Genomic DNA, 18,408 nt, shown 5'->3' on the forward strand with positions numbered 1-18,408 from the left:
CCCTGACTTCTACTTTGGATTTTGCACTATTATTAGAAGAAAAAAACAATGCAGAGGCCAACTCCCCTATTGCAGAGTGCTTTTTCTTTACACTGGTGTTAAGATATTGACAGTGTTAGATACTGCATTGGTGGCTCTGACTGAAGCTTGGCGATGTCCAGCTGGAAATAAAGCAAATCCTTCCTCCATGTGTTGGAGCTGCTGCTTGCTGTGTTCCAATAGCCCCATTGATTTCTATCAGGAAGGGTGACACCACAAACAGTAATAGTTTTCTAGCTTCTGATTACTTTGGTTTCTGGCTGCCAGAAATCTAAGAGAACCAGCACATGGGAATTTGTATACTGCTCTGTTTTCAAGGGAGCGTGTTCAGTTAAGGTGGGGCCCCCAAAGTTATTTTTAGCACAGCACAAATAACGGAGCAGAAGGCTTTGACGTTTTTCCTGAATGAGTCCCAGGACCAAATTAAAAAATCTAGGCAATTTAAGCTTTGATCCGGAATTTATATAACCTTTCACCTTCATTTGTGCTGGCTTTGGTGAGTTTGAGCACAGGCTGGTGATAGCAATGGGAGGATCAGCAGGAGGAAATGCATGGGGTACGGTTGAGGTGAGCTATACCAATTGAGACCTCATTTTTCTGTCCAAAATATGGGTTCAGTTTCTTCAGATCTGCCCTGCAAAGTTGCTGAACAGCAACTCTTGACTTCAAGGAAGTACTCCAGTGCCTCAAAGGGCTGACGGCTCACTGTTGCCAAATTAGAATAAACAAGCCAATTTCCACGTCCCCCGGAACTGCAAGCACGCCGATAATCACTCAGGAGAAAGTTTAAGTGGAGCTGAGCCTTAGTAATAACAAAGCCAGGGCACGTTCTAGTTGGCACACCCAGATGGATGTTTACACTCACACCCACAGAGGCGCCAACCCCAATCTCCTTCCACTGCAATGGCAGGCCTGACTTTGCAGGGCTTCCAAAGGCATAACACCTCCTGCCCTGCAGAGGAATTTTACTCCCAGAAGGCTGAGAACGTTTTCCATAGGAATCTGCAGTTGAGAAAGGTGCTATTTTCCATGTTTCAAATACGCAAAATGAGACACCATCTACTGCTTACATTCCATAAGCCACACACCATCTCTGTCAAAAGCTGGAACAAAGGTACTGAGTTCAGTGGACTTCTTATGGACTCAGCAGGGTCGCTTGTCAGTGAGACAAGGGGATAAGGGGTAGCTTCTGAATTCCTCTTATTATACATTTCCAGGGTCTCTCATTTAAACCCCTCCTATCCTATGCCTCTCTAAAATCAATCCAGGGAAACAAAGTACGTTCCCCCTAGGGACAGCTCAGCTGATTGCACAGCCAAAGGTAAAGCTACTGTGGACATTAAGAAGCCTCCATGCTACCCTGTGTCTGAGCTGAAATGTCAAAAAAGCCAAAAATCTCCAGCTCAAACTAATAGACACATCTGCCAACAACTTCTTTTAATTTTTTGGAACTACTCTATAGATTATTTCATTGCCAAGAAAAAGAAGAGATATTTATGATGGTGACTGAAAAGCCTTGAAATTCCAAGTCAGATTCTCAGTGGTGTAAACTGGAGCTGCTCCAGTAAGTCAAGGGGACACTGCCAATTTACACAGGTTGAATTGGCTCTCTAGTTTTACCTGCCCGACTCTCTAGCACACATGGACAATTAAAGGTAGCTTATTGAGGTACTATATGAATATCTGCCACTCTTCCCTCTTGAGTCATCTGGTTGGAAAAGAAATAGAAGGGCACAAATGCCAAAGTAAAACCAGACATTTGCTCCTACCTTTAACTTAGAGGTAGCTGGTGTTGCAGCTTTAGCATGAAAATGGGAATGGAAAGCTGGACAGACAGAGAACGCCTGCTGATACAGTGTCAGGTAGTTTCCTCAAAGGCACTGGGTCTGTCCTGTAAACCAGGGGAAAAAAAAAATCTTTGGTTTGTGATAGAGTTGCGAGTATTAAAAACAGGTAAGACAGGGAGGTGTTTCAATACCAAAGCAACAGGAGCATGGGGGAGTTCTAGAGATACAAAAAACATGTGCTTAACATTCAGCATGTGCTTAGGTTTACATAAAGTGCAGCTCAATGAATTTCTTAACTTTCCTGTCCTGAGGTTCTCTATGAACAACATTGCCCCAGGTGGGTCTCGTTCAGAATTGGGGCCTTATTTAACATCAGGGAGGTTCTTTTGATCTGTCAGTCTCCTGGTTTCCATTATGACCAAGACATCTTTTTGAGAAGGTTAAGGAAATGTGTATTAAATAATGGCCTTTATTCTTAGTCTTTGGAGTTAAAAAAACAAAGTATGTAGTCAACAGAAAATACATGTAGATTATGACAGCACGCAACTGAGGACCTTTCTGAAGGTGTGCACCTAACAAATACCAGGCTGTGGTATTAGCAAACACATACACATGAGTAACTTTACTCATAGCAATAGATGCCATTGTCTTCAACTACTCACACTGGTAAAGTGACTCCCATGATTAAGAGTGCTGCAGGATTGGGCCCTGTGTACAATACATAGCATTTTTAAAAATTTAAATGTACCTAATCCTTTAAAAAAATGTAAACCAGTTGTGACCTCCTGGCATCCTGTGAGTTTAATGGGGAGTTTTGTCTGCACAAGGAACGAATCCTTTGTTAGATCGGAACATGCTGAATTTAATCTCAGAATGAATTTTTATGGCCAAGACATAACCCACCCTTGAAAAGAAAGAGAGTTTATAATGGAAAGGCTGACACAATCTGAATTATAGAGCTACAAATGACAGCACTTTAATCATTCGATTAAAATGACCAATCACTTCCAACAAAGGGGTGCTTGAGCCAAAGCTCTTGTAGCAGGTGGAGGGATCCTCCAGTGACTTCAGAGGTCTTTGGATCAGGCCCAGATTGTTAGTGGATTTCAACTGGTTTATATTCATTTCAATCCTTATTCAGCTAGATATTTAAACACATGCTAAATATTTATTGTTTGTGCAACCTGGAACTAATCTCAAGTTTCAAATTAGGACTAGGTGTAACTATTTTGCCAACTGGTACTCAGATGAGCTAGTTTAAAGAGGCTCTTACTTGAATTTGATATCGTATTTTACTAAGCTTTTTGGTGTTACCCTGATTGCTTTAATGCAGTTGTCACCTTTTGTTAAAGCACATACTGACACTGTAGTGCAGTGATTTTAATTGTGTGGATTTAAAAAAAAACCAACGACCAAAAAACCCAAACCACCTCTCCAGTTATTTGGGGTTTAATTTTCTTTTTTTTTTTTTTCATGTTTGGGGAAGAAGAAAAGACACACCAAAAAAATAGAGTGAAAATGGAAGGTTGAAAATGATTGGGTTTCGGGGAAAAAAAAAATCTTTGGCAATGAAATCAGGAAAAGAAGCAGGGTTTTTTGAATAGTGAAGCTCACCAACTAAGCCAGGGGAAAAAACTGAACTGAGCTCTGAAACTTTACCTTCCTTTAATTATACAGGTGACATTTCAGACATTTAGTCTGATTTTTTTGCATCTGCATATTGAAAACACCCTTTTAAAAATACTTTAAAAAATAGCTGCTACAGAACATTTATTTAGTGAAAAGTAAATCTTATAAAAATTCAATTGCAAAGTAGTTAAGGTATTTGAATTTTTTTTAAAGAAGAAGAATCCCAAGAAAGAAAGTATTTGATGGCTAATAATCTCATTTCAATATAATAGGACCTTTCTTTTGCAAAGAGCAAGACAGGTTAAAAGATATAATTATGACTTTGCAAACTCTCCCAAGTGCTACGAGATCATCTGACAGTTCTGATCCCGGGCTCAGCTCTCAAAGGGGAAAAGTCTTTGTCTAGTTAGAGAGTTAAAGAGACAGGATCCCTATTCCTCCCTCTGCCTACATTGCAATTTAACTGTCAAAAAAATCCAAGCTGCAAAATTGTCTTATTCCAACACAGCACAAGAAAAGAGAGAGAGGTTTGAAACTGACCTGTCAAAAGCACCCTGTTTAAAAATGTATAATATATTTTAAATATTTTTTTCCAGAGGTACTTAAAGGTTAAAGATGTGCCAAAGAAGTAGGATGGATTTTTTTCCCCTTCACTAAAGCTTTTTAAAACAATTAAAAAAAAAAATCATTTCAAAATTAGGGATCATCAGTGTAAAAAAATCCCCTGAAGATCAAAAGGAACACATTAGAATCACATTAATTCTGATTAAAAAAAAAGAGAATAAATCCCCTTTTTCAATGGAAAGAGAAACTTCGAGGACATTTAAATAGTGTTTTCATTGTCAGAATTTACAAGAAGGTGGAGCAGAGTGTCTGGAAGAGACGAAGACCAAGGCAAGCACTGAGCCATGAGGAAAGATACAGAGGCTGCTGTTGACAGTCCGTCCTGGATATTCTTGGGCTCTTTAAAGCTTTGCTTTTTTTAATGTTTCAAAATAGTGAAAGAAGGAGGGGAAAATATTTTTCCCAAGTAACCAAACAAAAGAAGCCATTTCTTAAGGGGGGTTTCCAAGGAGCCACAAACAAACAATTCCAAATCATTTTTTTACCAAATATAGATGGCAAACAGACAGCCGGACATGACCAAAGGCTTTTACACAGTGCCACCCACTTGGCATTTTGCAGTACCACGAGCATGTAGCGTTGCACCAAAGCAGATCCAATTTGTCGTACTACAGCAGTACTTCCCTCGCTCAGCACTCCCTCAACGGGATCAGGCCCCAGAGTGCGTTAGCAAAGCCAGTGGGATGCTGGGGGCTGCAGAAATGCCAGACTGGGATCTGTAAGCATGAGCTGTGTGTTTATCTCTTAGAGCATGCAATGCATTCCCCTAAGCAGGGAGCACAGGCCAAATTTCCCTATTATTCATCTTACTGCAAGTCAGGAATGAGCCCTTCATAAATCAGGAGTCAATTCCTCAGAGACAACAGTTTCCCCACCTGACAGAAGCCAAGTAGGAGTGTGTTCAGTTCTGTTCATCCACCTCCATCAAGCCCTGGCAAACACTACAACAAATTGGAGCAACTGAGAGGGCTCTCACACCAGCAGCCTCTTTGTAGCCTTTATTTGTTGCAGGAGGACTTGTCCTCCAAGGAGCCAGTTGGGTTTTCTTCCCTCCTAATCAGCAAATTGTAACCTGCTCCTTCCCATATGTGGCTTGACTAATGGTCCTGCCGTATATCTGGCAGGGGGACAGGCCAAGCTGTTTCACACATGTGATTGTATGCACCCAGCATGAAGGGACAGCCAAGGGACAGGCAGAGCCACGGGTGAGAGATTTGTAGCTTTTGGACAAAAGGGTTGCAAAATAATGTCCCTCCCTGTCCCTCTTTGGCATTTTAGATCTTTCCCATAGATGAGTCCTCTTGCAGATGGTCCCAAACCCACCAAGGAAAACAGGAATCTCCTTTAGGCTCTGCAACTGGTCCTTCCAACCAAAGGCTGACAGGGAGGGGTACCCGCCTGTCTTACCCTTAAAGTCACAAGCTAAAATCTTTCTAGGACTGAGAGGCAACGGACACTACCTCAGGGAGTCCCCCAAGTCATAGAAGGAGATCAAAATAGCCCTAACTTAATAGCACTCGCAGACAGACAGACTTGTGTTGCCAGCACAAGGGCCATGCAGCTGGGCTGATGCCATAGAACTGCTTTGAAACATACACTTATTTATTTAGATTTATACAAACACCAGGGCCATAGGCTCCAGGCATCCTTGGCATACCCAATAAATACACCCTAAATGGTATCAGTACAATCCAAGATAACATGGCACCAGCAAGACAACTGGCATAAAAATCAACCTACCCCCCCACTGCTCCCCCTGCCAAATTTCCTCCCTTTCCAGCCCTCTTCACTCTGTCATTTCCAGGTGGGTGGGGAAATACATGAGCTTTGCAACAGCACTGAAGTCACCATCAGACACAGGGAACTTTGGAACAGGGGTAAAGCAGCAGTTGTGTATTGGTGCTTATCTTCAATATTTTAATATATATAGAACTCTAGTAAATTGGGGTGTGAGCGGGGGACCTTGTTAAAGCATCCTTGCAAATTGATTTGCATAACTCCTGCTGCATTAGGAAGTGTGTCAACACAGTCCTGTGCTTCCATAGGATCTGCAAGGTGACCAGGCTTTAAGTATTACTCACTAAAAGTTAAAGCCAAACTGGACTCCTGCTCTAGGAAACTCGCCAGATTTCTGCTCTTAAAGGAATGATAAGCCTTTGAGATGCTGCTTTTCTGACTGTGCAAAATCAGGGTCAAGTCTGGGATAAGAGCTCCTCATTAAATAGCTCCAATCCCACTTCCATTAAATCTGGAGGGAAGTCTTCCTTGAAGAGCAGAACCAGAACCCACCAGCAAGATGAAGGTATGCTCCTGACAGCCCAAATGGATTATACTAGGGCAAAGGGCTTTTTAGAAGGTGTTCCTTTCATGTATGTTGCTCATAAGAAGACAAGAAAGCCTTCCCCATCCTTTCCAATAAGCTCTTTGGTCCCAAATTCTTGTCAGTTTGCCTCAGCCTTTCAAGGGATGAGATAGTGATGGGGTTTCCCTGGTGTAACCAAGAGCGGGACCTGGGTCTCCTTGGTAAATATTGTATGCTAAAGCCAGCTTCCTCATGCTACTGGAAAGCTGCCATGATTCTGCCCACATATGAAGCAAAACTCATCTGCTTTGCTCATTTTCCTCTTAACCCAACCTGTTCTCCAGCTCATCTTTTCTTGTTTGTGATGAGTTTGGAAAGATTTATGGCTTTGTGTCAGGGACGGTCTAGCTGCTTCCTTATGACAGCACCAAGAGGGCTGCAGGTGTCAAAAGGGAATTCCTGCAGTGAAAATCATGGATGTAGTTCTAAGGAGACACAGATAGTGGGGAGTAAGACAGTGTGAGTGTCACCTGGTGAGAAAACAGTAGAGAGTGGCAAAGAGCCATGGCACCCACTGATTTTACATGTTAAGTGTGTAGCAGGAGCAGAAATATACACATGAAAGGGGAGAGGAAGTCAGCAGGTGTAACCTCATGAAATTACACAACAAGACCCGTGCTTCAGTTTACCATTTTCACCTCATCACTTTCCTTCCACCCTGTTGCCACAGAAACCACCCTCACCTGAGCACCCTCAATGCCTTTTTCCAACTGGCACCCTCTTACTGGCCAATTCAAACCAAAGGTCATGGTTAACATTAACAGCTTTACCAGGATCTTCTCAGATAGGGGAAATTTGCAGGTTGTGTGAAGCTAATGATGCTGGCTTTACACAGCAGAGTGCGACCCTACAGAACCAGAGTACCTGTCCTCAGAGCAATGTCTCACCATCAAACGAGACAATTTCAGCTGAGCTGCGAGCTGAGCTGCCTTCAGGCTGGGACAGGCTCAGGCGACGTCCCCACTCTGCAGTCGGTCCCCCCACAGCGCACAGCACACGTTTCGGTTTGATTGATTTTGTAATTGCTCGTTTAATTGAACAGTTACAGCAACACTATCAGGAAAAGGTTTCAGGGCTGGGAAGGGGGGTGGGAGGGTGTGGGGGTGGAAGGGGAATTGGAGCTGGGGAAAGAGCAAAATGGTTTTTTCCCTTTCTCTTAAGATGAAAACAGAAGAGGAGGCAAGGAGCTGAGTTCCCTTTAGCAGGCACTGAGGAGAGGGAGAGCTGAAAACAATAAATTACAAAACGAGAAGAAAAATGAGAAGTGGGTTGAAAAGTGTGGCAGGGCCAGAGGGTCCCAGGGACTGCTTAGCCTCTAACTGACATCCTCTTCCTGCTAGCTGTGAATGCTGGCATGAGGAAAATGGGCCACAGAGAAGGAAAGCTGGGAAGCTGTGAGAGCTAGAAGGTGGAGAACAAGCAGGACACGGTGGGAGAAGATGCCAGTGTGCCTAAATAAAAGCTGCATGAGCAACATGGAGAGACAGGGAAAGACATACCTGTGTCAGACAAGCTGCAAAGAGCAGAGAATGTATGAAAACAAAACAGATGTGTACAGGAAGGTCTGCATTTCAAGCACGAGTACAGGTGGTATGTGTAGCATATCCCTGCATAAGAAGTAAACCTCCAGGGAATGGGAGAATGGACCAGCAGGTGTACATAGGAAAACCGGGATGTGTGAGAGTGAAGGGAGAGTCCATAAATATGAGAAGAAAGCGAGAAAAATAGCAAGAGAGATATGGATAGACACCTCCGCAAAAGGAGGCGAGTGTGAGAGAGATCAGGACACGTGCTGGCTGGGTTTATCAGCGAGCCTGCTATTGGGTATGCTCTGTTGTTATGCTGTGATATGAGGTTGCCACTTCTTTGCAGAGCTGGTGCCACACCGCTTTTCATGTCTGGGGCTGTGTGGGCACTACTTCCTTGTGTCTGTGAACTTCTTGGAGCATTTCTGCCTCCGACCTGCATACACTGCCTAGGTGGGTTTCACAAAGGGGTGAGCAGCCTCTAGTTGTCGGCACAGTGGGCATTTGCATGACTTTTCACAGCATGTTTGTGTATACCTGTGTGAAGGGATGGGCATGGACGTGTGTGTAAATCCACTACGTGCCCACCTGTGCGGTGGGCATAGCACCCCTCTGCCTCTGCTTCCAGATGTGGCAACGTCACTGTGTGCCCCTCTGTAGTATGTGTGTGTCTGAGCAAGGAGCACGTGCTTGTTGGGTGTGTGTCAGGAAAAGGACAGGAGAATCCAGACAGGGTCAGGGGGGAAGGTGCACACAGAGGCCATGGTGCAGCTCCACAGCAAAGGAGATCAGGTTTCAGGAGAGCCTGGAGCTAGGGCTGGAGGGGGACAGGAGGTGGGCTTTGCTGCCTGCATTCCCTGGCAGGCAGCACAAGGCAGGTTTTAAAGAATATCCTTCCATTTAGGAGTTTGTTTATTATTCTTAACTAAGCAGCTCAGACAGGCAAGCCGGCAGCACCATATCCACACTGACTTTCCAGGAAGGCAGGGAAGGGAGGGACAGGAAGGCAGATTTCCAGACTAGGGGACAAAGGGATTTATGTACCGCTGGGCTAGGGAAGGGGGCAAAGCTGCTTTGCCGACTATTTAGAAAGAGTGTGGAAGACACTCAGCTTTGGGATGTCAGAGTGGAGCCTAGGTGAGTGCAGCTGGAAGTATGGCAAACAGGATCATCGCTGAATTGGTGTTCCAAAACCCAGCAGCACCTTTGGGTTGGCTGCTCCTCTTACACTTAAGAACTTCAGACTCTTGTCTGAAATTCCTCAGAACCAGGAGCAGAGACTCGGCTATGTGTTTTCTAGGGAGGAGGGAGAAGTGATCTCTCTTCTGTTAAAATTCACTTACTCCATCAGAAGTCACAGGGCACCAGGACGTTTGTGGTTATAGAAATTCCCTCACCTTGCAAGTCTGTTCATACCAGGGACTCAATGCACATCTCCCAGCTCTGTGTTTTGGCTTGCCTGGCCCATCTAGCAAGTTTTCAGCTACTACAGCAATGACCAAGAATACAGCAACCTAGACAGAAAGGAGAGAAAGTATTGGTGTATATTTCTCACAGGGACAGACCACATAAATCTGTGGGCTGCCTCGAAGCATAGGTGATGGAGAGGCGAAAGGTTCTGCACATCTATACATAGAGTGAAATACACAGGAGTATATTCCTGCATACTGGTTGTGCATGCACACCAGCTCAGCTAAACACTGTCCATATGTACAAAGATAACACAGATCAGCATTTTTCAGCCAGCATCTTCAAAGTCTCCGGACTCTAGTGTGCAAGGGAGTACTGCAGATCCAGGTGATGAGGCACCCATCTGCAGCATGCGAGCACACACACCAAACCTACCCCACGTGTGAATGGGAGAGTTAGCATCCTTGCAGCTCAGAGGGCAGGACTGCAAGGGAGGGACTATCTTTGCCATTCGCCAAGTGCCGATGTGTGTGCTCACACTGTCATGAAAATGAGGTCAAGGAAGGTCATTCAGTTCAACAGTATAAATCAAGGAGGAAAGTAGAGTGGAAGCCTGTGAATACTCGGGAGATCTCACCAGTGGGGGGTGGCCGGGGGAGCGGAGGAAGGGCTAATGAGACCGAGAATGCCACACGCGGGTGAAGCAGAAAATAACAGTGAATGAAAGCAGCAAAACGGTGGCAGCCAAAACAGAAGGCAGGAAAGCCCAGCCTCAGGTCCTTTATCCTGTGCTATAACCAATGCTTCGTGTTAACTCACAGGATTATTCTGCCAGAGCAGGCAGAAAGGCTCCACGCCCTCCAGTCCCAACCCGCTGACAGGAAACCTTTCACTGGAAACTTGCTTGCATTCAGTGCAAAATGTCTCACTTCTGTTAGCAATTTGTTCCCCATCACAGGCATTCCTGGGAGAAGTTTGGTGGGGGTAGGAAACAGGCCAGGAGGGCTGCGTGCGGGGCGATTCCACCTGGCGACCTGGTTAATAACACAATGGAGCAGACAGCCAGCCTTTCACCACCTCTCGCTTTCTTCTATGTCCCTCATTCTGCCTTTCACCACCTCCCCCTCCATTTCTCTCCTTTCTCCTCCCTTTTGCCAGCCTCCTCGTTCCCTTTCTCCACTTCCCCTCTTCTTTCATCCCTTTATTTTTCTGCTGCTATGTGCTCTTAGCACATTTGGACCTTGCACGCTCTCCCCCGTCTGCAGGCCTCCCAAACTCATCACACCTGTGCCCCACCACACTCTCGGGTATGGCAGAGCTCAGCACTTTCTCCTTGGGCTTAGTCTGAGCCTCCAAAACGCTTTTTGCAATCAGTCTTCCCCCAGCGCTCTCTGGACAGAAGTCTCCCTCTCTCCCTCTTCCCTTCCCCCTTCTCTTTCTCTCCCTCACATAATATTTTCCATATGAAGAAGCCTTCCTGAAGCCGCGCACTGCCCTCTCGGCGAGTCTTAGGCGGGTTAGAGGAGACCCTGGGAGCCTTTAATCCTCTCTCTCTCACTTGCTTTCATCCTCAGCCACAGCTGGACGCCCCATTGATGTGGAACAGACCAAACACCAGGCCTCTCGCTAAGCTGCTGCTGTGGGGCCTCTTCTCCTTTAGAGCCGAGCCGAGCCGAGCCCATGGCCCATGTCCTGCTTACAGAATGCCTGTCCTGTGTGCCCAGCAGCCCCTGCACACACACAGCCAGTGCCTCTGGCCCCAGGTCTGCCTGCCTCCCCCCAGCCATGCTCCTGCTCCCACTGCTCACTAAAGCTACCATTTCCCTGAGCCATCTTCTACCATCTTATTCTAAGACAAGCCCTCACCTTCTCCCTTATCCCAGCATCCCCCTTTCTCAGGATTATTTAGCATCAATTCCCCACTGCCTCGCATCCCTGCAGAGCATCAGGCCTGGATAAGGGTAAAGGACTAGTTTGTGTTGCTCTGCTGAAGAAGCAACTGGTGCTGATGCCCCCAGGAAGGGCTCGGCAGGCTCCATCATCTGACAGATAAGGTCTTAAGACTTTAGCCTCCCTACAGTTTTGGGAAGAAGGATCTTTGGCTCTCTGTTCAAGATCTCTCTTAAGGCACACCGCAGGGTGAGGCAACGATAATACAGCTTCTCTAAAAACTTTGCAGCACGCACAAGATGGGCTCACATGGGCACCCGCCTCCCAGAGCCAGGGGAAACAGAGAAGCGACAGAAAAACTGCTATGCCCGGGCACCTGCCTGCAGCCAGCAGCGTGACACCCCGGGCTTCGGTCACTGCACAGTCTGCTAGCTGAGCAGAGCATTTCGTTTTCGTTGCAAAAACATGGGGAATATGGCGAAGGCACTGTGAAGGCCAGCATTTCACCTTGGTGCCCACCTCCAGGCAGCTAACCGGCTGCTTGCGGACAGAGACGGGACTTGGCTACCGAAGACCCCCTGCTGCCTGCGAAGCCCCCTCCTGCAGCCCCCGTCCCCTAGCCCGGCACCCCATTCCTGATCTTCCTCTGCCCTCTAGCGGCCTCGCACCCCAAAACCAGCCCTCCCCTTCGCACACAGTTCCGCGGCAGCACCCGGCTTCTGCCTGGGCTCTGAGACCCCATGGAGCAGCCCTAACGCTGCTGCGACAGGGACCCCTCTGCCAGGTCTTCTTATAGAGCTCAGCAAGGGCCAACGCATGGGGCAAGTAAACCTAAAGCAGGGAAGTCTCTGTAAGGCCACTGACATTTTAAGAAGTGTCTAATCCAAAGAGGTTTCTGCGGCAACGGGAGTAAATCAACGGGAAGCAAAAATTTCTATGGAAGGCAATGGAGAGGCGTATGGTTTCATCCTTGATTGGATGAAAAGCTCAAAAGAAACTTCAGGGGGCTTTGAGGACTCCAAGTAGATAGGCAGAGAAGAGGTGGATTGATGAGAGAGTTCAGAGAAGGGAAAAAAAAAATGATCCAAGCTGTCAGAAACACAACCTAGGAAGGAAAATTAAAAGAATTGGGGATGGTTAGTCTGGAGTGGAAAGACTGAGGGGAGGCATGGCAGGCATCACTGCATACAAAACAAGAGAAAGGGAATAATCTGTTCTTCAAGTTCACAGTGGATACAAAAGGGAACGACGTGTTTAAATAGCAGGGAGAGTCAGATGTTAAGAGAAGCTTTCAAATAAGGATGGTGCAGCACTGGAATAGGTCACCAGGAGAATGCTGCAACATAAACTAGTTAAACGGAGATCTTTAGAAATTGCACTGAAAGAGCTGATCCTATTGTGTGTCACTGGGCTAGATTAAGTGACCTCCTGAGACAACATTCATCTTTTTTTCTGTGATACTATCATTAAAAGCCATAACAAACCTCTGTCAGAGATGCAGCAAAAGGACCAACTTCATTCCTTCCTTGCTACTCCTTAGTGACAAACATGATGGGTCCTGGACAGACATCTCTTCATGACCTGTCCTGCCCGAAAGAGCTTCTCTCCTCAAAGACAGGACCTCCAATGGACATGCCAAATGCAGATGCTATGGGGAAGGATGAGGCATTGCAATGCAGCACACTTCTTGGCTCAGTTTGCAGGCAACCAGTTGCAGAAACTGAACTAATTGCAGACTCTTGGGATTTGTTCATAAGAGAACGAGTGCGTTCCCCCTTCTTGTTACTGAGCATCAAGTGCCTGATGAGAGAGGGATTTGGGGACAAGACAATGCAAAGATATCTAGCACAAAATGATTAGCCAGAATGTATTGTTAATAAGCTGCTTATTCATATAATTGGAAATTATTTGCAGCCAGGGTGTCAGTACAGTCTTTCTGCACTGCTCTGATGGAGCGAGGCAGGTAGGTACTGGCCCAGGGGAGGCCGCTGTGAGCACATGTGCTGGCAGTGGGGAGGCAGAGGAATTTACTGCCATTATACTTCTTTACTGTCAGTGCCTTGAAGGGCAGAGAAGGGCACAGGGATTTCAAGGGGAGGCAGAAGGGAATCTGCCAAGTCCCAGTGACTAGGGGCATGTTTCCCAGTATGGCAAGCACAAGGCGTCTGGGGAGCAGAGTGGAAGGACAGGCATTCTCCAGTATTCTTACAACAGCTAAAATGAGAATAAGGCCAAGAAAGCACAGAGTCAAGACAAATAAAACCTGCCACTGCTTGTGCTTCCCAAAGCAGCTATTTGAGTTAGAGCCAGCTGTGGAAGATCCATGAGTGAGTCCACCCCAGAGCTGTGACAGCCATCGCTAAAGGAAGACTTTGGTTGTGGCTATGATGTGGCTTGATGACTGAACTGGAGGTTTCCACAGGTGGCTTTGTCCAGATTTCCAGGAGGCAGAGTTTCTCAGGGAGGCCAAGGGAAAGGAGGGGAAAAGCTTCTGTAGAGCATCCCCTCTGTTAGCTCTGCCCAGTGGGTGCACAGATACAGGGATGTGACATTGCACCAGCCTATGTCCTCCTTCCCTCACCTCCACTATGGTTGAACGCAGGCATGCAAAGCACTCAGGTTCAGAATCAGCCACATGGAAGTTTATGTGCCTCAAAAACTGAAACGGTTCTCCATTTTTCTGAGGCCAAGGGCTGGCTGATTTTAATGATGTTGCTAGTGGGAGTGTCAAGGGGTCTTTCAGGGACAACACTGAAAGTGTAGCAAGATGGTAAAGTGTGGCTTCTGTTGATGCAATGGGGAGAAGAAAAGAGCTTCACCTTGAATTCTGCCTAATGCATCTGTGTCTTCTGAACTGGCCAAGCTTGTTGATATGGAGAATTCAATTATTTAAGCATGAATTTTATTATAAAACAGCAGTGAAGGATTTCTGTGCCAAGCCAAGTGGTAAGCCACTAAGCTCAGCCACTTCCTCCAGAAGTACCAGTGTGGTATAGGAGGGTACAGAGAGCAGACATCTACTAATCCTCCGATCTGCCTTCACCATTGCCCTTTCTCTTGGCTCCAAGACAGGCATGGAGCCAAGATTCCTCCTGCTTCTGCTCTTCTGTTTTTTAGGTAAGAGAATGGGTGAGGCAGTACAAGAGGCAAGGGGAGCTCAGGTACAGTGTTTCTCTTGCATTTGCCTAAGGTCCTGTACAATGCAGGCCATTCCAGCATTAGGAAAGGAATTTTCTTAAAGTTTCTACCACCAAAGCCAGTTTCTTTTCAGACAGAGAAATTCTCTGCACTGCTATGAAAGGAGATGGGCCAGCTCCGGTTCCTATTACTTGGAGATTCCGGCTTCTCCAGGACCATAAGCCAAGTCACTCTGGGCACAGTTTCCTCTTCAAAAACAGGTGTAAGTGTGTCATGCAAACACGTCCCCTGGCACTGCCTGGCCCAGCTCCACCACTCCCTGAAAGGACCATGTGGTCACTGGCTCAAGGGACAGCTGTCCTGGCAGCAATTCCTTCTCTGCATGTGCAATATTTAATAGAAATCACAGCTACTTAAGGACAGGCTAAATCTGTGTGAATCAAGATAGGAAGGCCTTAAAGCATTTGTTTCATGGCTGTTAAATGCCTCTTAGGAGTTGATTATTAAGATGCAGAATCCCAGGTACTGAGGCATACCAGACTAAGTGCACAGAGCAATGTACCTTTGATGCAGCACAAAAAGCAACTCTGAAGGGAAGGATCCCTCTGAAAGGCTCTGTCAAGGAAAAGGAGAGTCTTTGGGAGGCAGCAAAGAAGCAAATGTACATAAAAGACTTGCTAATAATTTTGGAACTGGGATCATCCAAATGACAGCAGTGTAATACTATTTCAGCAGCCCCCAGAAATGACTAGCACAGATTTACCATCACACACAACTGACAGAGTCTTCTGTTTCTGCACCAAACCTTTTATATCCTCAGTCTTTTGAAGCCTCCGCAGAGCCAGCTCAGGGCTGTTAACTATTCCATAGAGGGAATATAATTCCATATATATTTGTGCTCACTGTATCTCTAGACACAAAGCTTGAATAGGTATGAAAAGATCTGTCCCTGAGCACAGTACTAAGCTGTAACCAAAGCTGGAGAATCTCCTCATCTTTTGACAACCACAGTTTCCTGCCTGATCCCTCCCTTTCTCTTGAGTACACACACTGAACCCACCAGCCATCACAAGAACTTGTGCAGAACTACAGTGGAGCTGGCACCGAGCCACACAGCACAATTTCTTCATTTTTTAAGGAACTGTTTCTGACTCATGCTCAAGCAGGACAGACTAAAACCAAGGAATTCCCCAACACTACAACACAAAGAACAGTTTCTACACCAGATCTTCACAGACAGTCAGTGATCTTTGGTTGAGGAAAACTATACTTTAGTGCAAATTTGTGATTTTTAACCCCAAAATATATTCGTTTTCTGTGAAAGATCAAATTTTTTACTTAAATTCGTGTTATCCTTTACAATACAGTATAAAATGAATTTGGAATAAGGAAAAGACCCCATTTTCCTATTAGCAATGCAGAGGGATGCTGAGATACAACATTCCTTCTCTTCTCTTTCAGTGGAGAGCGCTAAATTCTGGAAATTTTGAAAATATGGCTATAAGTCTGTCCTCCCCATATGGCACATCACAGCCTCCTGAACAGGACAATGTTCATAAGCTGGCACTGAAACAACAGCATTCCCTCTGCCAGCCTGGCACTTTATCCTCTTGCACAACTCGTGACACTGCATGGGGCATGGACAGACCCACATCACGAGAAACACTGCAGAACTGGCTTCTGCAAATGCTCCGCTGCCTGCGCTCTTGCAGTCCTTTTCCGTACCCTTGTTCTGTCTTATTTACTGCAAGGTTTGTACTGATAAACAGGCAGAGAGCACAAAAATAATGGCTATAAAAACTATGCATGTGACAACCATGAAACCTGGGGGAAACATCTGAATGTTTCCCAGACTCCCCTTCTCCCTAAACTTTTGTTACGTTATTGCTAGATCACACACTCCTGGGACCAAGAATTCAAACCACATGCTATTAAAATTTGTTACATTAGTCTCCTTCTCAATTTCTGTGAAAAAAGGACAAGTTATTTTAAGGCTTACCTCAACTTCATGTTCTTTAAAATATTTTTACAAGAGGCTTCCTCCCCGCCCCCCCAAAACCACAACCTGAGGTAAGCAGTCTAAGAATTTACTCAGCAACTCCTAGCTTGCTAGATTCTCCCACAAAGTCTGAAAAAGGCAATAACTTCCTCTACCTGAGGTTTTATACTAACGCATTTGATAATGGGCTGAGGCTGCTCAGCTGTGGACACCGCTGGTTTCTCCCAGCTGTGCTGTGATGGTGGTAACAGGAAAGGAGAGATAGAGCGCTTGTATTTTAAAATTGCTACTACACCTAAATCCAGCAGCTTTTTCCTGTCAGAACTTGGGACACTGTGGGGAAATAAGTTGTTATGGGAGAGACAGAGAGAGCAGGTGGTGTGTGAGGTACATAGGACTGAGGTCCCAGCTGAAGCCAGGATCTGGATTTCACCTGCAAAGACTTTATCCCATAGTGGATATGTCATTCATGGAAGATGTATCATCATGACTCTTAGCTGGGATTTATACTGTGGTCCTTATGTTCTGTTCTATGGCCCGAAACCACTCTGCTACGGAGCTGAAGAGTCTCTCTGCTGTATGTTCCTATAAAGTCCAGAACTACAACGCTACAAGGAAAGCCTGGTGCTGAAGGAAAGATAAAGATAGATGTGATATCTTGGTCAGCACTGATCACCACCTATCAGCATATCAAAACAAAGCTCATTCTGAGAGAAGCACTATACTTGACGACACCCAGAAGGGGACAATCACTGTCACAACATAGAAGCTGCAAGTTGAAGACTTAGGAGTGTACTGGTGTGCACACTATACATGTCCTCATTTTTCTCAATTGAGATTAAGCTGTCCGTTTCCAAAAGTGAGTATTTCTTTTTTAGGAAAATGTGGACATTTTGTAGATTTCTGCCTCACTTTCTCTGCTTACCTTTTCAGTGTTTTGTATCACCTTCTCCCAGGTTACTAAGGAATAGCCATAGTAAGTCAGACCAAAGGTCTCCAACACTAGCTGAAGCAGATAATTAGGAGTCTAAAAACAGAGAAGCTCATAGAAACAGCTCTCCAGAATACTCTCCCAGCCTCCAGTGATTTTCTGGAGAGAATATTTTTGTTATAATAGCAATGGCTAAATTCTTTTTTTCTCTTTAATTCATCTACTCATTCTGCTGACACATAAAAACTTTTGGTATATAAACATCCTCTGGCAGTGAACTCCACACTCAATGCATGCATGGAGAATTTCCTTTTCTCCTAACTAGTGACTACCTTCTTATAACAGGCACTGAATTATTGCTCCCATTCTCTCTATCCCTGCTATTCCTGATTTTATAGACTTTTGTAATATCACCCCCATCATTTCCTTTCCAGGCAAAAAGTTGTTCTAGTAATTTCTTGTATGTAAGGTGCCTCAGATCTTTCTCTGTCTTGGCTGTTTTTCTCTGATCACCAACTCAGCTGATGAATTCAGAGCAGACTCCTGATGTTTCTGTTACGACAAGCTTTGCTTTGTTTGGGGATATGATTATAGTATTCTAAAGTTGCTTCAGGAGGACAGAATATTTTGGATATTATTTTATTTAGCATCCCAGTTCAATTTGACCCTCCTGTAGCTAAAATGTCTGTGAATTGGATTACAATATTGTGCTTATTCTAATTGTGGGAAACTGATGTAACTGGTCATTTTGTCTGGACCTTACTAACCAGTTCGACCTTTTACAGAAACCCAAGGATATGTAGCTAGGGAGATGCAGTCTCTCTGCTGAGTGCCCATACAACATACAAGATTACAAGGCTGTGTGGAAAGCCTGGTGCAAAAACACAATCGGGAAAGAGTGTGCTTTCTTGGTCAGTACAGAAAAGACGAGCAGTCAGTATAACACTCAAAAAGGAAGATACACCATAAATGAAGACACCCAGAAGGGAGTTCTCAGCCTCACCACAGAGAAGCTTACAGTACCAGACACTGGGGAGTACTGATGTGCTCTTTATGATGACTCTTGTCTCTTC

The 18,408-nt window shown here is 45.4% G+C and overlaps 1 long non-coding RNA gene across 1 annotated transcript in view; it reads right to left on the reverse strand.

Moving 5' to 3' along the window:
* Positions 1 to 18,408, reverse strand: part of LOC138682155 (uncharacterized) — a 65,171-nt gene that overhangs the window by 39,040 nt on the left and 7,723 nt on the right. The gene's annotated exons all lie outside the window — the stretch shown is intronic.

Source organism: Haliaeetus albicilla, chromosome 26, assembly GCF_947461875.1.
Source record: "Haliaeetus albicilla chromosome 26, bHalAlb1.1, whole genome shotgun sequence".
Taxonomy (NCBI): domain Eukaryota; kingdom Metazoa; phylum Chordata; class Aves; order Accipitriformes; family Accipitridae; genus Haliaeetus; species Haliaeetus albicilla.